This window comes from Bufo gargarizans, chromosome 3 (assembly GCF_014858855.1).
Source record: "Bufo gargarizans isolate SCDJY-AF-19 chromosome 3, ASM1485885v1, whole genome shotgun sequence".
Classification (NCBI taxonomy): domain Eukaryota; kingdom Metazoa; phylum Chordata; class Amphibia; order Anura; family Bufonidae; genus Bufo; species Bufo gargarizans.
The window spans coordinates 441,220,503-441,234,430 of NC_058082.1; the positions used below are offsets into that span (position 1 = coordinate 441,220,503).

Genomic DNA, 13,928 nt, shown 5'->3' on the forward strand with positions numbered 1-13,928 from the left:
GGCCTCCGTGTAAATGTACCCATGGTCCAGCTCATTGCAATTGGCACAATAACCATGCCCAACGGCTCCAATGCGATCGGCTGCACAGGATCGCAAAGGCACATTATGCCTGTGGTCCAGTTCAAACAAAATGCTGCAAGCAGCAGTTTGATTGGACCTCAGGCATAATTGTGCCTTGCGATCCCGTGCATCCGATCGCCTGCGGCTGTGGCTACGGTGCCATTCACTTCAATGGATCGTCACGCCCCCTCCTGCCCCACAACATAGTGATGTAGTGCATTCTGGACAGAATCATCTGGTGTGAACGAGGACTAAACTTAGAGTCATTTCACACTACAAAGATTGGAACGCAAGCCAGCCACCTCCCTGCATAAGGAAGCATGGTGGTGCATTGAAATATGGTTTTAATTTCAAATTTTTTTTTTGTATCAGGACAAGTAGATTGTCATGAGGGACAAGTAGATCGATCCCCCGCTTTAGTCCTTCGACAAGTAGTTTTATTTTTTATTTCCACACCCCTGATGGGGCACATGTGGGCATTACTAATGTGACAGGACACAGTGTGAGCATAAGTGAAGGGGGCATAATGTGGGCATAACTACTGCGTGGTGGCAGAAAGGGAGAATATTTACTATGTTAGGGCATTAAGGGGACTGGGTGGGATTGGGTGTGTATAATTAAGTTTTCAGAGGAGTTAGAGACGTGGCCTAGTATTTTCACGCTGCACATCTTGTCTACTGATTACTGCCCATGTAAAAGCCCCTTTACAATATGTTGTCAATGTCTTTTGGGTGATCACAAGATCTGAAAGTGGGAAGCACTTATGCAGTGCAGCTATCACCAACTGGAGAATTTTTTAGATATGTGGCCAGCTTTAAAGGGGTAGTGCGAGAATAAAGAGGGAGAGGGGCAAACTCCCCCACTTTGCTAGTGTGCCTCCTGCACACAATCATATCCGTTTTTGCGGTATGCAAAATCAGGGATCCGCAAAACACGGATACCGGCCATGTGCATCCCACATTTTCCCTTCCGCAGGTCCCTCTATGTTAAAAATGTAGAAAGAGTGAAGTGCTTATGCCGCTGTACAGAACACTGGTAAGACCTCACTTGGAGTATTGTGCGCAGTACTGGAGGCCATATCTCCAGAAGGATATAGATACTCTAGAGAGAGTTCAGAGAAGAGCTACTAAACTGGTCCATGGATTGCAGGATAAAACTTACCAGGAAAGATTAAAGGACCTTAACATGTATAGCTTGGAAGAAAGAAGAGACAGAGGGGATATGATAGAAACTTTTAAATACATAAAGGGAATCAACTCGGTAAAGGAGGAATGAATATTTAAAAGAAGAAAAACTACCACAAGAGGACACAGTTTTAAATTAGAGGGGCAAAGGTTTAAAAGTAATATCAGGAAGTATTACTTTACTGAGAGAGTAGTGGATGCATGGAATAGCCTTCCTGCAGAAGTGGTAGCGGCAAATACAGTGAAGGAGTTTAAGCATGCATGGGATAGGCATAAGGCTATCCTTCATATAAGATAGGGCCAGGGACTATTCATAGGATTCAGATATATTGGGCAGACTAGATGGGCCAAGTGGTTCTTATCTGCCGACACATTCTATGTTTCTATGTTTCTATGTTTCTATGTCTATTTTTGTCAAGAAGTGGACATGTTTTTTTTTTGGTTTTTTTCTTGCAGGATCGTGGAATGTAAATACGGATGTGTACAGCACATGAAATGAATGGGTCTGCATTCAATCTGTAAAAAATACGGATGCACACCAAAACTATGTGTGCATTAAGCCTAAAATCCCCGCTCCTTCTCCTCCAGGCCTGCGATGCTCCACTGGGCTCCCTTGCTGAAAATATCCAGCTTGATGTTGGCTGCAACCAATCACTGGCCTCTGTGGTGACCAGATTCCTTTATGTCATGTGACCATTTGTCATGACTTAGGCTACTTTCACATTAGCGTTTTTTTGCGGATCCGTCATGGATCTACAAAAACTTTTCCGTTACAATAATACAACCGCATGCATCCGTCATGAACAGATTCCGGTTGTATTATGTCTTAGGCTACTTTCACACTAGCGGCAGCCTTCTCCGGCAGGCTGTTCCGGTGGGTGAACAGCCTGCCGGATCCGTGCGGCCGTTAGTGCACGCATGCTGCTGGAGGTCCGCTCCAGCCCTGCTGACTATAATAGTGGCGGGCCGGAGTTCCGGCGGCAGCACAGCAAACATGCCGAGAGGCGGCTGGAATAAAACTACGACATGTTATACTTATATTGCGGGTGATCTTGATTAGAAATATAGGGGGTCATTTATTACCAAATATACGCCCTTTTTGGCGTATTTAGGGAGCAGTTTTTGGCACAAAGAGGTTTTGTGGCAAAATCCGCGAATTGTCCCTGCTCACATCACTTCTCCGAGGTGAGAGAAAAAGGGGACATGGTGTAGGCGGGGAAGAGAGCGGGCCACTCTGCCTGTGTCATTTACCATTTTCTACGCCTGCACCTCAAAAGTTTGGTGTATCTGCCGCCAGTGCAGGGGGATTAAGACCAGCCGGTCTTTAAATGACACCCATAATTTTTGAGCTACAGCTCCTCCAAACCGATGGATTTCCATGGTACCAGACAAGAAACAAAACCCTATATAATCGTATCCTGTAGTTATACTTAGGTTATCAATAAATAGGGTACTGCATGAAAATAAATCAGCCAGACTATTGTTTGTTACCATGGAGATACATAGGTTTGCATAGGCGCTGCATAAACTAAATGATAGGCCATTTTTAGTATAGACCTACCGTATTGCAGGTATCCAGTTTAGTCTTTAGATGCACTGGCACATCACCTTTAAATGTAATTGAATATATTTAATGCAGGGGTAAAAGCTCTTGAATTGTCATCTGACCAGAAAAGTATGTGCGCGCTCTAGACTCCAGTGAAATAGTGGCAGTGCCTCTGTGGACAGGACTATGTCAGTGACATATGAATGCCAGTAATACACATCTTTCTGTTAGCAGTCCTCAGACATGAGGATGCATAGGAGTACATGTGAAGTTGGCAGACTCCTGTGCACCATGAGCATCACAGACATGGAGCATTTCCAGCCACACACAGGTTAATTAGCTGCCTTTTTTTTCCCTTTCAACCTCCTCTCCCACAATCCTTTGACAATGATGTCATGGTGAACCCTGAGGGGGTGGAGGATTTAATTCTTCCTCTAGCACAGAGCTGCCCCTCCTTCCTTCAGTGAAGCCTGCAGTCTAGAGAGTAGGGAGTGGGAGCTGCCTGTCACTTCCAAGCCCAAGACACTGCAGTCCTTGCCCGGGCGAAGAGCACAGACCTGATCCTTCCAGGGGAGCCAAGGCTGGTGGAGTGGTATTAAGGTGAGGGGTCCCTGTCCTCCCACACCTAGGGGTGGCTGTTAACCCCTGCTGAGCCAGGGGGCACGTACCACACCTCTAGAGGAGCAGATCAAGTCTGCACAATTCTCGTTTGTTAGGCAGTGCTGCTGTTTTTGCCTTGTGCTCAGTGCTGCTGATTTCAGGCTCTGGATGTGTAGTAAAGTTTATTCTGCTTTATACAAGTTTGGGAGTCTTCTGAAAACCTTTAATATTCTAATACTGGGATTGTGAATGGCTGGGCTGGAGCTGTGGGCTCATGTCTTAGTATCCACATGTTGTATACAAGATTCCTTTGTTTATTTATTATGGCTCAGTATTTGTAAACAGTGAATTCTTAATGATTATGTATTAGAAGTAACATTCTGCAGCGCTTTGCTGGCATTATCATTGCTGTATGTCTTTGGAGTCAATGTACACTACAATGTCTCACTGGTATATATTATATTCAATTGCTTAAAATGTCTGACTACTCTGTAAATTGTACTTGTGCTCCCTTTGATCTGTTGTAATATTAACTTGCTGCTGCACAGATCTGTTTGCGACACTTTGGGGCAGCTACTGGGGGCGGCCAGTGACGCACACCCATAAGGAAAGACTAGTGTTTAACTGAAACCAGTTTGCCTTGTGCTGGAGGAGAGAGGGACAGGAGTGTCCTGTATGCAGGTGGCATGCTGGGTGATGGCAGAAGGGCGGGGAAGTGGGGAGGGACCAGCAGCTTGGGAAGCTCTCTTTCAGTTTCCATGGAAACCAGTTTTAAATAAGTTTTTTTTTACTTCCTTAGGCCTCATTATTGTCTGTTCTTCTAATGGTTAATGGGGTAGACAGGTTGTATGGTAAGGGGAAGGCTTTCTGTTTGTACTTTTATTTTCTCATATTTGTTTTATGCATTACCAATCGGTCCCCATTATAACTTAGTTATACTAGGATTGGAAGATATGCACCAGTAACAGATTTCATATTATCAGGATACTACGGTTGACTATCCAAACAAAATGGATATACAGGGTTGTGTGTGTGTGTTTTTTTTTTTTATTTTTTTTATTAAGTTGGCTGAAACTGCCTCTTAAAGGGAATGTGTCATCACAAATTACCTATTGTTTTTTATTTTTTCATGTTAAACTTATTTTTAAAGAATTTTTGGTATTTTTTATTTTATTTCCCATGTAAAAATATATATTCATACTCTCTGAATCCACCATTCCCAATAGGTAATATCCCAGCTTATCTACTCCCTCCTGACCTTTGTCCAGTTCACAGAGCATACCTAGAAAACTCTCCCATAGAAGAAGAGGTCCCCTCCAGTTTATTGTGTCCAGGGTGACTGCTGTAAAGCTTATCTCTAAATGCTGTTAACAGCTCAGCCAAGATGGCAGCGCTCATAATCACGTTCAGGAAATGGCATAAACCTCTATCTGGTTTTAAGGGGCAGATAGTTGACACATTCCCTCTATGGCCCCCACCCATGCCACTATTCACACTGGTGGGGTTTGCCGGTTTTTGACATTTTAGTACCCAGCAGTCCCAACATTAGTGAGCAGAAGTCTGATTATGACATGAAGCAGGCATTGGCTATTCGTTCAGTCCTATAAGCCTAACCATCCCATAACCTCCACCCCTCACCCAGCCCCATATAAATAAAACACACCACACCACTGCTTGGATTTAATCGGCCACAGCAGCCGTTTATTAAATAAATACAACATAAATATAACATGAGTTAACCCCTGACGAGGGAGGTCCTAGAAGCCCCAATAACTTTATAACCACTGGAACACCTGCGTCTCCATCTTGCCCCCAGCCGTTGAACCAAGCTCGGAGGCAGCAACTGATGGACGCGTACTTAGTTCCTATCAGCTCCTCAATGAGAGTCCAGCCCCTCCCGCGGGGCCCTCCCATCCTCAAGTACCACCATATTTCACCACTTCAAGGACCTCCCCCGCCTCCACGACTGCCGCGACATATAACAACCCCCACCTCTTCCAATAGGGTCGGGCGGGTGGGCGATTCCGTCTCCTGGCCAGACTGCACTCACTTCCGCCTCGTTCGTTCTTCTCTCCGCTGGCCACGCCCCCCGTCGCCCAAGCAACTCGCGCCTCACCACCGCTCCCGCCCCCACTCCCCACTAACCCTTTCCTCACCAGTCCTGCCCAGCCAAGCCTCTTCATGGACGTCCTCCCCCACCGCTGCGCTCCTCGTCCGGACTGACTGTCATGTTTCACAGGCCCTGATTTTCTCTATACCGAACAGAATGCAGTGGAAGGGATTGTATTATTATTATTTTTCTCAGATTTCATATAAAATCTATGAGAACCCCCTCTGTGCTTCTGTATGAATAGGAAGCATATAACGATACAGTGTGTGCCCATAAACTTCTGTAAGGCCCAATTAACTTCTGCATTGAAGGCGCCATTAGAAGCCCTTTTTGCAGATCCATCGTAGATCCTTAAAAAATAAAAGTGGTAAAAATTGTATGATGGTGCTGTACTTTGCTGAATTAAATGCTGGGCTTCCTGGTGGCATTGTGTATGTCGATTAGAAAATATCTGCTGCTACACAGGAATATGGTTCCATATGGTCCTGAAGAACAGATGGAAGGCACTACAGCTACATGAAGGGTTAAATGAGTGATACACAGGGTTCATTAAAGGGGTTGTCCGGGACCAAAGTTTTATTTTATTTTTTTAAGTGTACTCGCTGTTAACAGGTGATTCTAGGTCCCCCCTTATAAGTTTTAAGGTATTTTCACCATTTATACACAGCTCTGAAGGTCCCCCACGCTAGCGATCGACCGATTATCGGAAGTACTGATATTATCGACTGATATTCAGGATTTTGTACATTATCGGCATCTAACCTTGCCGATTTTACAGATAATGCGTATAAAGCGAATACTAATAGGCGATTCCATTATGGAAGCGCACACTAGTATGCATCGGGAGCCGGGAAGAGGCGCAGCAAGCGCCTTTGATACTCGCCTTCCCTGGTCTTCTTTGATGGGGCCCACCCTGCACTGTCCTGACCCCGTACAGCGTCAGGACGTAGTGCTGATGTAGGTGACAGTGCAGCTGCACCCAGAGATGATGAGGAGCCGCGGCGCAGGAAAGGTCAGGAGTTTTTTATTTTATATTTCTCAGGTCTGATAGGGGTTAATAAAGGTCTGATGGTTGGGGGTCAGTGAGTAGGGAGGGACGGTGTGGAAATTGGCATTTGGCATTAGTATATTATTATAAATGTAAATTATAAATTGACTACCAACTAAGGCTACTTTCACACTAGCGTTGTTTAAATCCGGCGTTCAATTTCAACACCGAAACTGCCCGCCGGATCCGGAAAAACGTGTGAAAACTGATTACATTTGAATCCTGATCAGGATTTTGATCACAATGCAAAAATGCATTGGAAAAAACTGATCCGCCATTTATGGACTTTAACATTTTTTTCACATTTTTCGGGTTTAACATGCAAAAGCCGGATCCGGCGTTAATGCAAGTCAATGGGAAAAAGACCGGATCCGGCGTTCAGTCAAAATGTTCAGGATTTTTGGCCTGAGGTAAAAATACAACATGCTACGGTTTTCTGAAAAGCCTGATCAGTCAAAAAGACTGAACTGAAGCCATCCTGATGCATCCTGAACGGATTTCTCTCCATTCAGAATGCATTAGGATAAAACTGATCAGTTCTTTTCCAGATTTGAGCCCCTAGGACGGAACTCAGCGCCGGAAAAGAAAAAACGCTAGTGTGAAAGTACTGTTTTTAATTTATAATTTACCTTTATAATATACTAGCGCCAAATGTAAATTTCCACCACCTCAGTGACTACCAACTAATATAATATATATTATGAGATATAAAATATTGGTATAAATTATCGGCTATCTGCCTGAAGGTTCAGATTATCGGTATCGGCTCTAAAAAGAAAATCGATATTGGTCGATCCCCACCCCACGCACTGTTTACATCTGTTTATTTTTGTCTAACTTCCTGCTGCTCTGCACTGTGGGTTCCAGCGCAGCGCAGCATCACGTGCTTTCAGGCGACTCATCTCTGCCCCCTTATTGTTATTCCACCTCATGCCGCACATCGCCACGTCCTCCATGCATCCGCCCCCCTTGAATCATATTCCGCCTAGTTACCTTGCCTCCTTCATTGTGAACAACACGCCCTGCCCGGTGACGTCACTGGAGCGGAGGGGCGTGGTTTGGCGCAATCTGTTGCCGCCGATGTACAGCCCCTCCAAGCGCTCTGCATAATGCCTGCGGCTGATGGTGAATTCACCGGGCTCCCTGCGAAGCGGAAGAATCGGCTTCGCTCTGCAGAAGGGACTCGGTATGTCACTGAATGTGAGAAAAGACTCCCTTCTGGCGGAGAATTTGTGTAATGAATATGGGGCATCTGAAAAGTATGGGAAAGGTAGGACAGTCATGTAGGAGATATTTATGTCCTTGTTAAACAAGTAAACTAATTTCCGCAATCCTGGACAACCCCTTTAAAGGGTATATTACATGGGCCATTTCTCTGCCCGATGATCGCTAGCGAGCGTTTGTGTGAACATCTTGCAGTGTAATACTGCCGCTGATTGCCTGATGAACGAGCAAACGGGCAATGCAGATCTAGTAGCATTCTGAAAGATCAGGATTTGCCGGCGGCTGATCGTGCTGTCTAATCTGCTGCCAGCAAACGACTGTACAGCATGGGGACCAGCGATGGCATAGCGATCGCTCCTCCCTATACTCTGGAGGAGATGGCTGCATGTAATAGCCGTAATCTCCTCTTCTAGTGAGTAGGCTATTGCCGGGAAGGAACACTTCCCTCCCTACAATCGTCTGTGTGATCGGGGTGTCTAATAAACCCTTTAGATAGTATCATACAAAATGTCAACGCCTGCTTCTGGGGTTCAGGATTTACCAAAATTTTCTATAATTTGGACAGTACCCCAAAGTATAAGCTATATTTAAAGAGTCATCCCAAAATACAATGCAATCTGCAGGCAGCATGTTTTATAGCGCAGGAGGAGCTGAGCAGATTGATGTCTAGTTCTGTAGGAAAAGTTGTAACTTCTACATTTAATTTTCTGCTCATTGTTCACACTGGAGGTGTTATCAGTGATTGGTAGGATTCCCTGTGTAAGTATGTATACAGAGATAGCTGTCAGCCACTGATAACACTGCCGCCATGAACAATGAAGTCAGAAAGGGCAGAGATATAAATGAATAAATTAAAGGGTTTACTGAATCTTCCCCCACAAAACTATATATCCATCTGCTCAGCTCCTCCTGCTCTAAAAGATGCTGCCTGCAGATCAGCATGCTAAGGGCTTGTTCACATCTGTGCCAATCATTTACATTCTGCTCCGTCATAGGAGAAGAACAGTGAAAATGATGGAAGTGCCAGAGGTGTCACATGATGGACACCAGTGGTGCCCGATGGTTGTCATGGTGTGCAGAATTTTGGTTTGCCTTTTTTATTAAATCTGCGATGTGAAGGCACCCTCATATGTTTTACATTGTTCAAAGGGGGTTTCCAAGACTTGGAACCTCTTTTAATATTGCCAGGCAGGGAAAAAAAAAAAAGACTCTCCTGTCACTGGCATTCTAGGGCTAAGCTTCCTTCTCCTCTACTTCTGGTCCCTTCTGGAGCAGAAGTGTGATGTGTCATCTACATGCACATTACCTCTTCCAACCAATCATTGGCCTCAGTAGCGCCAATGGCGGGCACGACACTTGGCAGCTGCTGAGGCCATTGATTCGCCAGCAGTGGGGAATGTCCTGTGTAAATGTCACATCAGACTTCCAGTCCGGCAGGGACCTAAAAACAGAGGAGAAAGGAGACCACTGCTGGAACCAGAGCATTGGCGACCGGTGTCTGGGTCTTTTTTCTTTTTATCTTTGGACCTTGCCTGGCAATATAAAAGGGGTTCTCAATCTCGGAGAATCCCTTTTTAATACTGCGATTAGATGACTATAGTAGGGGTGAATAGTTTTGTTTACGTACTGGATGATATCACCGGCTCTAACCTGAATATCTATCAGTCTTTGATTATAATGTACAGTGCATTTGGAAAGTCATCAGACCCTTTGCTCTAGGAAGAGTCCTGGTTGTTCCAAAATAAAGGCTACATGCACATGACCGTATGTGTTTTGCGGTCCACAAAAAATAACTGACATCTGCGGCTTCATTATAATAATGCCTATCCTTGTCCACACGGAACGGTCATACGGATGCGGATAGCACACGGTGTGCTGTCCGCATTTTTTTCAGATCCATTGAAATGAATGGGTCTGCATCCTATCCGCAAAAAAGGAACAGAAACAAAATACGTTTGTGTGCATGTAGGCTAAGACATATGGAGCCCACGGTGCTCTTGGGAACTTTTAGTGCAGCAGTAAGTATTTGTACCCTTATCCAGATCTGTGTCTCCACTCAATTCTGTCTCCAAGCTCTACAGGCAGTTCTTTCCTTCTCAAGGCTTCGTTTTTTTTTCTGTGATATGCACTGAGACCTTAGACAGGGATGTGGTTTTCCAAGTCCTGTCGAATCAACTGATTTTACTACAGGTAGACTCCAATCAAGGTGTAGAAACCTCAATGATGATCAAGAGAAATGGGAGGCCCCCAGAGATACATTTTTAGCGTCATAGTAAAGGGTCTGAATACTTTTGTCCAGGAGAAATTTGTCCAGGAGAAAAGAAAAGCTTTTCCTTCTCAATAAACTAGCACAGATTTCTAACATTTTCTTTTCACTTTCTCATGATGGGGTATTGAGTGTGGAAAGATGGGGGACAAGTACAAGTCTGTAACATAACAAAATATGAAAAAAGTGAAAGGGTCTTAAGGTTTTCAGAATGTATTGTGCAGCATTTTTCTTTCTAGCATAGATGTGATTACATAATCAATGTAGAAGAATTTATTTAGTAGTTTTTTTTATTTTTTTCTTACTGAAAGGGAAGCTTCATTTTAGAGGTTTTTTGTTGTTGCTGGGATTGTAACCATATTAAAATGTGAGGAATCGGGAAGACAGAATTGTCCCACGTGTCAGTTTTGTATCATGGACTGAACTGCTCGTGTGGAGATTTATGACATCCTAATTAAACTGCTGGAGATTTTGATTTATTTTCTTACTGAAGAATAGTTGTGTTCATACACTTGTCAACTGGTTTTACACTGACAGTATGGATAATTATTAACCATATTGCTGGCTACTAGGCTTGAGAGAATCCGGTTCGGATTGCTCTATCCGAACACTGCAACTACCATCTTGGTCATTTTCCTCAGTTAGTGCTGTTTTCATGGGGTATCATTCATGCTGCAATGTTTCGAAAGTCTAAAGCCATCTGGCACGAGTATTACAGTTGTTTGGGTACAAGAACTATTTGCGTCACATTTAGGAAAACGCGTAGTCCATTCAAGATATCAATACCAGTCTAAAATCTGAGGGATAATCGCAGTTGGGGATGAGCAAATCGACTTCAGATGAAACATTCAAAGTCGATTCGCATAAAACTTTGTTTTAATACTGTACAGAGCGAGCACTCCGTACAGTATTAGAATGTATTGGCTCCGAAGAGCCGAAGTTATTACTTCGCAAAGTCTCGCGAGACTTTGCATAATAACTTCATAAATTGATTTATACTGTATTTCCCGAACTCTGGTTTGGTTCCAAGGTACCATTTAGTTATTATGCGAAGTCTTGCGAGACTTCGAAGTAATAACTTTGGCTCATTGAAGCCAATACATTTTAATACTGTATTGAGCGCTCACTCCGTACAGTATTGAAACAAAGTTTTATGTGAATAGGCTTCGGATGTCTCATCTGAAGTCGATTTGCTCATCCCTAGTCACAATATTATGGTCTACATTGTAGGCTGGATTGCCTCATGGAAAATGAGTATGACATAGGACCAATGTCGGGGTATGTTAAGACTGCTAAAATCCACAGCAGAAAGATCAGTAGCTGGATTGTAATTTGGTGATTGAGTTTTATTGAGCTTTAGGTCTGCTTCACATTTGCGGTAAACAGATCCGGCAGTTCTAGAACAGCCTGCTGGATCCGTGAATACCAGGCGCCATATTGTGCTGCCTAAATACCGTCTGGCCCCATTCACTGTAATGGGGACCGGCGGAGATTTGTACAGCAGTATTTGTCCAGCCGCTCCTCGGCATATTTGCCAGGTTGCGGACAGGTCTCCGCCGGCCCCCATCATAGTAAATGGAGCCAGACCTGAATTCCACAGTTGCGCCCAGTATTCACGGATCCAGCAGGCTGTTCCTGTATCCATGAATGTCAGATCTGCTTACCATAAATGTGAAACAAGCCTTAGAGTCTTTGGTTGAGGTTTTCCTGCTTCCAAATTGCCATCTTTGAAATCAAAAATCAAATCTGCTCCTAAGAAGTAACATGTGCTAAAGGCCGCCCATCAGTCACCGGGCTCACTGCTGGGCGGAAGCCTCCGCCTGGTAACCCAAAGGAGAGCCCAGTTAGTCACCGGAACTCCACACAAAATGCTCCTGTCAGGAGGTTGCCTGGGTGAAATTCTGGGTATGTCCGGGTCGAGCTCTGAGCCCGGACAACCCCTTTAAAGTCAACGGCGAAACGGGTGATGGAGTTTTGATTTTGTATTTAGCAGTGGAAAAAGTGCATGGATGAAAACATCCGGTGTCAGGGTGGGAGCAGCGTCACCTGCGATGCTAGGGAGGCTCATCCCCGTTCCCGCCTGCCATTGGCTGCTCCCCCCCCCCCCCTGACACCAGATGTTTTCATCCGTGTACGGAGAAAAGCGGCAGCGGAGGTCCGGGGACCAGGAGCACCGCAGGGAGCAGGGTATATTCCATGTGGGGGGCCTGGCACATGGGACGGACGGACACTTTATACTCTTGGATAACCCCTTTAACTGTGTGAACATACCCTTAGCATGTTTTGTGCCTAAGATATGGGCAAAGTTGTTTCTTTTTTCCAGCTAGCACTTTGTTTCACTAAGGAATAAATGGTTGACAAAATCAATATCTACCTGAGATGGAAGGGATCTACCCCTGTTTCTTGAATGCCCTGGGCTTCCTTCATGGGGCAGTGCTTCCTGGTTATTTGACATGCTGAGACATCATCCACTTTTAGGTGGTGGTCTTCATGGTCTATTATTGCTTTTATCACTTTTAGCACCCATAGAAATCTGTATGCCAGTACTGTACATCTGTAGGTAGTTTGTGGGGAATTGAGAGACTACAAATATGGATCAGCAATGAGCAGATAATTTTTTTAATGGTTTATGAGTCAGGGTGGTAGTCCTAAATGATTACCGGTAACTACATTGTTGCCTCAGACATATCATTTATTCCCGGATTACACTTGCGTGTATGTGTCACACTTGGCACTAATTAATCTATGCATCACTTAGTAACGCTAGCCAGCTGAAGCTTTGAAACAAAAGACTTGGATAATTGGGTCTCGGTGGAGAAGCATGTATTTGTTATGAGATTTCTTCAGCCTTCACAACTTTTCTGTCATTTCATCTGCTTCCCTTTAAATATGTCACGTGGCTGTCTTGGTTTTCAATGCAAGCTTTGACGTCTTCTTGTATGTGCGGGCAGAGTGGCTAACAGGACTTTTGTGACGTTCCCCACAAGTAGTCCAAATGTTTGCTTATTTATTCACTTATAATAGAAAGTACATAGTGTATGTGGCACAAGCTGTGCTTTACACCCAAAATGCTAGTGTCTGACTTATTTTTGTACCAGTTTCAGATCTCATAGCTTAGCAAATATTTCAGATTGCTTAATATCAGTGAGTTTTACTTCTTTGTAGGGTCCATTCACACGTCCGTAGTGTATTGCGGATCCGCAATACACCCAGCCGTCACCCCCGTAGAACTGCCTATTCTTGTCCACAGTGGCGGACAAGACTAGGACGTGTTCTATATATTTATTTAAATTTTTATTCCGGAGCCGCGCTCTGGAAATGTGGATGCGGACAGTACACTGTGTGCTGTCCGCATCCATTGATGCCCAATAGAGAATGAATGTGTCCGCACCCGTCCCGGTGCGGACACATTGTACGGACGTGTGAATGGACCCTTAAACAAATGATATGGATGTTTTTTGGAGTTGGATAAAAAAAAATAATACTGTTATTTGGGTTAGCTTTTATTTTCTTTTTCATTTATACCAAGTACAGCGACATGGTGAACCTTAGAACCCTATCAAAGAACATGAAATAAAATGTTATCTCAGGTTTGCACTTTTGCACTGAATTGTAAAGATTTCAATCTACACATTCACACAGGTAGATGTGATTTTTTTTTTTTTTTTTTTTTTTTTTTTTTTTTTTTTTTAGTCATGCAGGTTCATAGTCTACAAAGATGAGGTGCAGGCAGTTTATCTGGTTCTTCTAGACTTATGGTATGCCCATACAGCATGGTTGTGCCACAGCCGCACTGTGGTCAAGTACAGGATGTGGCTGGCTTTCGTTAACTAATGAAAACCTCACTGTTTAGTCAGTCTGCATTGTTAATTGAAGGGCCAATGTGGCCA

General features: G+C 44.1%; 1 protein-coding gene across 2 annotated transcripts in view; it reads left to right on the forward strand.

Annotated features, from left to right (window-relative positions):
- The first annotated feature begins 3,243 nt into the window (after positions 1-3,243).
- Positions 3,244-13,928, forward strand: part of LOC122930262 (rho-related GTP-binding protein RhoC) — a 66,387-nt gene continuing 55,702 nt past the window's right edge. Inside the window, exon 1 of one of the 2 annotated variants that reach the window (XM_044283495.1) lies at positions 3,244-3,390. The gene's annotated coding sequence lies outside the window, so the exon portion shown is untranslated. The remainder of the gene's footprint in view (positions 3,391-13,928) is intronic. The other variant, XM_044283497.1, reaches the window with a different exon arrangement.